Genomic DNA, 5,419 nt, shown 5'->3' with positions numbered 1-5,419 from the left:
TGGTAAATTGTTTCTTACTATCTTGAACTTTTACATTTTAACCTAAAGATTTTATAGTTCTGGTATTATTTTCTCTATAAACATTTATTCTTTTTCCTGCCAGTGATCTAACAGAGCAAACACATCCATCTTAATCAAGTCTCAATTTGCATTTTGACAGTTTGGGGCCAGGATCAATTTCAGCTTTTATATCTTTGCCAAATAACTAGTTTAAAAAATATAGTGATAGCTGAAACATTTGTATTCATTTACGACACCTAACAAGACAGATATCAGTGCTAGAAAAACAAACTTTATTTGTTTTCACTGGAAATACCATAAATTTAATTTAACAAATTGAGAATGTCAGTTATATCTAAGGCACTCTGTTAGATACTATGGGAGTACAAAGATGAATAAAATATTTGGAGACAATGTGAAACAAAGGTTCAAATTCTGCCTCTAACAGATGGTTGTTGTCCTTTATTCTTGAAGAGGATCAAAATGACATCACTTTCTTGGGGTCAAGGTACGGGCTCTACCACAAGTAAAGCATAAATAGTAATGAAGATGTCTCTAAATTTGCTCATCTCATCTTTTTTTGAGTTACTGCAATTCTAATTTTCTCCTAGAGTACAGTGTCTCCTTTGGCACAGGCCCATCTTCTGGATGGTCCTGTCTCCCATAAAAGAAAATTGATTACAAAGTTCTTCAGGGAGACCTTGAAAATGTTCATATATCCCTTCTTCTGACTTCCATATGAGTGCTTGCTTTGTGTGAGTTGTCTGTAAAATAGGCTTATAGGCAAATATTCTTTTGACCTTCAAACAATATGTCTTGCTCATTGGAGTTTGCTCAGTGCAGTAGAGTTTGAGTGATTAGGTACCTTATCTTGCCAGGTGAGCTTTAGAATCTTCCCAAAACAATTCACATGAAAATGATTCCATTTCCTAGCATGATGCTGATATGCTTCTCAAGTTTCACAAAGAATTTCTTGCATTTCTCCTGGAGTTGCCAGGCAGCAAACCACCATATCAACCATTCCTTGACCCTTTCTGAAGCCATCTTTCAGGTAAAAGATCAACTTCTTAAGGACTCTGACAAGAATCTTGACAGTAATGAATAAGAGAAATTCCTCCTTTTGATTATCACAGGAAAACCTGTTTTTCTTTTATAGAGTTAGATAATAGAGGTATTTTTGAACTCAAGGAAGATAATTTTTGCCATATAAATTTAAGTTTTAACATACTTTTTAAGTTTAATCTGCATTAACATTTTTCATTTTTTTAAAAAAAAGTCTAGACAATGAATATAACTAAGTCAAGACCTTATTTATAGTACTTGTTCATTCCCTATAAATGCTCACATTAGGGCAGCTATATGGTACACTTGATAGAGCACTAGGTTGGAAGTGAAGAAAAAACACTTTCCCGAGTTCAAATTTGGCTTCAGAGACATGATGGTTGTATAACCCTCGGCAAGTCCCTTAACTCAATTAGCTTCAATTCCTCATATATAAAATAAGCTGCAGGAGGAAATAATAGTATGCCTCTCCAATATCTTTGCCAAGAAAACCCAAAAATGATTGAAAAGACTCACGACAAATGTTCACACTGGAAATTTAACAGTTCAGCTCTCATGAACTCTTTTAAGCTGGCTCTAATACACATCTAGATCCAGGTATCTGGAAGACTAAAGAAAGTATATTCATAAAATTAGTATGAAAGGTAATTTCAATGTAGGACTTCTTGATACCAAGTATAGCACTTTGGAGTAAGAAAATCTACTCACTGACTTTTCACAGACCCATTTCTCTAATTGATTCTAATCATCTTCATTTATCACTTACTCAAATGCTTTCTGGTATTATTTACATTTTAAATGTCTTTTGTGCTAAGGAGTCTGTGTTTCATTTAGCCTCAATCATACTTTCTTAGCCTGCTAGGATAAATTCAGAAATATTTGTTTTTGACTGTACTAGATGTTTCATAATAGCATATTTCAGATACTTAAACATTTAAGCAAACTCATGGTTTTTTTATATTCGTTGTAAATTGGGTAAACCATTTAACTTCTGTCTGCCTTAGTTTCCTTATCTATAAAATGGGGGCAACAATAGCATCAATTTGTCAGGATCAATATTATTTGTAAAATACTTGGCAAACTTAAAAGCATTATTTAAATAATAGCTATCATCATCATCATCATTATAATTTTGATACCTCTAACTTGTCGATTTAAATTTTTTAGGAACTTAAAAAGCATACTGTTTTAATTCTCTATCTTTCTCTCTACAGAAACAAATATGTATCTATTCAATTCTAGAGGCCTTCATATTTGGGAGAAAAAGTATCTCCATATAGGTCTTTGTGGTTCTCTTATCACCATAAAATAAGATACTTTTTTCAATGTGTTGTGTAATGCTATTAAACTTTTGGGATCCCAATTGATAACTTCAGGATAGACTCAGTTCTGAGAACTGCTAGAGAAGAAACTATGTTAGAGGAGCAGCTTGTGTAGTAGGTAGATGCCTCAGGTGACTTTTCTGAGACATATTTGGAAGTAAAAGTAGGAGAGAGAATGGTTCTAACTTTTTCTAGGAAAGTCTTAGTCACGATGATGACTTCGTTGTAGACTAGTATTCATTCACTAGACACATCTAGAGATGATTCTTTTTTCCTCACTATTTTTGTGATATATGGAAAAAGTACCTTGTTTGGGATTTAGAAGAACTATGTTTTGGTTCAACTCTGCCACAATCTTAGCAGCTGTATGATCTTGAGCATTTTAAACAACTCCAGGATTCATTTTTACTCCTGGAAAATTAAACGATTTCAATAGTCCTCTCTAATTCTTAACATTCTATTCTGATTATTATAGATGGGAAAGTCCAGGACATGAAGCTACAAGACACAGGCTGAGAGAAGTTGAAAGAGTTCAAGACATATCAAAGAAGTACCTCTTGCTGAACTCATCACCCAGATACCACTACCAGATGCTTTTGGATGCTCTGTTCTAATATCTCAAGCATCTTATATCATATCCCAACTTACCAAATTCTTTCCCACACAAAATTAGGGAGGACGATTGCAGAGACAAAGGAAAAATTGCTCAGGAACACCAGTCCTTCATTGCCTCTCTGTTCCATTATAATGAGGACTCAGCTGTCTCCCTCTCGATCTCTTCTTAATTCTGCCTTTACAATGAGCCAGCCTATCGACACCAGCAAAGAAGCCCTTGATTCTCTCTGCTTATATATACATATGCTTAATTAGAGACAGCATGGAAAATGCTGCCTATTCACACCCACATTGTGATAAGCTGACATCTTTAAAATGGCAACAGCTGGAAGTTTGTACTCAGTAATCAGATACCAGTTTTGTTGTTGTTGTTTTTAACTTATATGAAGGGAAAACTGAAAACTTGCTACACTTTTTTTTGAAGGGGAAAAATATGAACAAAGACACACCAGAGTCAGAAGAAAATAATTTTATTATATAAAGTGTAGTATAGCACACAAACAATGTAGGAGATATAGCAGTTTTAATTGTCAATTTGGAACATCTAGCTAACTATATAATAAAGAATGTATTTCTTCTCACTTTCCACCTCTTTTAAATGTGGAAAATAAAAACGCCAAGAAATAATCCAGGGATTTTCTAGGAATCCAGATTCATTAAGCACTGAAAGAAATATTGCATCTTTTTATGGCTGTTTTATATTTTCACACAAGGTGGCAGTATCTTTATGAGAACACAGGGAATTCTACCAGTAGGTTTTCTTACTCATTTTTGTTCTCGGAATCAGAGAATGTCAGAAAGAGAAGGGCCTTTAAAACTAATTCAACCCTCTTATCTTACAGATGAAGAAACTAAGGCCTAGAGAAAAGAATTTACTATATCATCCTAAAAATAGTATGCCAGAGTAAAAAAAAAAGGCCTTTTATTGTATAACTGAATGTGATATTATTCTTAAATATTTTTTGCTATAATCTATTTTTGCACATAAATTCTATAGAGGAGTTCATTTTTACAAACTTAAAGAGCATTCAGATCTTTATATAGTAACTTCTTTTTATTTAATATAAGCAAAAAACAATCATCTGATTACTCACATTCTGGCTAATAGAAAATTACTATATATCATATCTCAAGTATAAATTTTGATAAAAATTAAAATTTCTTTAAAATATACTACTTTAAAAATTAATTGAATAGTTTTATGAAAGAAATTAGGTATAGTCTAATACTTCACACCTTATACAAATATGAGCTGCAAATTGATACATGACTTAGAAGAGTAACATAATAAACAAATTGGAGAAACATGGGAAAAGTTGCCTATTAGATCTAAGGATAGGAGAAAAATTCAAAAGGAATAGAGAGGACCAGGGAGCAGATAATTTTGATCATGTAAAATTTAAAAGTTCTTTGCGCAAATTTAATAAAACTAAGATTAAAAGGGAAACAATGGGGAAGGGATCTTTGAAGCAAATATCTCTGAGAAAGATCTTATTTACAAAATATATAGGAGTCCCAAAACAAATTCACACTTCTTCATATCCTATCCATCCCAGAGATTTTGAACTTCCTCAGGTTATCATTTAAATCTCATTTTCAATACCTTATTTCCCAATTCTTTATTGCTACTCCCCTCAATCTACCTGTCACCAAAATCTCAAACAAAGGCAAATTATTTCTTTATTCCCTCTTGAATGCCTGCTCCATAAGCAACAGACTGGTTTTTAAATGTTCTCCTTTCCTTTTCTTTTTGTTTTCTAAGTATTAGGGGGACCTAATTCCTTCCTGATGATACAGTCTTCCTAGCCACTCAGTACTGGTTACACTATCATTCATTTTTTTCAACTCATTGGTTTGAAATATTCTGTGTTCCTCATTGCTACTTCCAGATTCCTATCACCATCACCATGATTCATTAACTTCCCTTCTTTGGGGTTCATGTAACATCTATTAACCAATCAAAATCCTGATACCTGTTGTCTATAGACCTCCATGACACTACTCTTCCTTCTTTTATGAGTTTAATACCTAGCTCACAATCTTTATCTTCTCAATTCTTGTTCTTAATAACAGGAACTTCATTAAATACATTGATATTATTTTAAACTACCAGTTCATCAACTTACTAACTTGCCAAAACTTCTTCCTCTACCCCACCTTAGCCATATATAAAAATGGTTTTATCATCACACACAAATGCGCCACTTCCATGTGCATGAATTATCACTTATCTGTTCATAATCTATTGGATTTCCACTTCTTATATCTTTAAATGCCAAATCCAGATCTTTATCTATACCCTGATCTCCAACATCTCAATCCCCCAGTCTTAGAGGTATAGTGACACTTTCCTCTTCTTTTCTCATCATGATTCCTTGGTGAACTATTTCAATTCTATACTGTCCTCTTCTTTTGAGGCT

General features: G+C 33.1%; 1 long non-coding RNA gene across 1 annotated transcript; it reads right to left on the bottom strand.

The window, feature by feature from the left end:
- Positions 1-272: 272 nt before the first annotated feature.
- Positions 273-3,463, bottom strand: LOC116421478. The gene is made up of 2 exons (XR_004231850.1): positions 3,033-3,463; positions 273-1,671 (listed from the first exon to the last, which is right to left on the bottom strand). It is a non-coding gene; the product is annotated as an uncharacterized LOC116421478 (long non-coding RNA).
- Positions 3,464-5,419: the final 1,956 nt, after the last annotated feature.

This window comes from Sarcophilus harrisii, chromosome 2 (genome assembly GCF_902635505.1).
Source record: "Sarcophilus harrisii chromosome 2, mSarHar1.11, whole genome shotgun sequence".
Taxonomy (NCBI): domain Eukaryota; kingdom Metazoa; phylum Chordata; class Mammalia; order Dasyuromorphia; family Dasyuridae; genus Sarcophilus; species Sarcophilus harrisii.
Note: the sequence above shows the minus strand (reverse complement) of the source record. Positions and strands in the feature narration are given on the sequence as shown.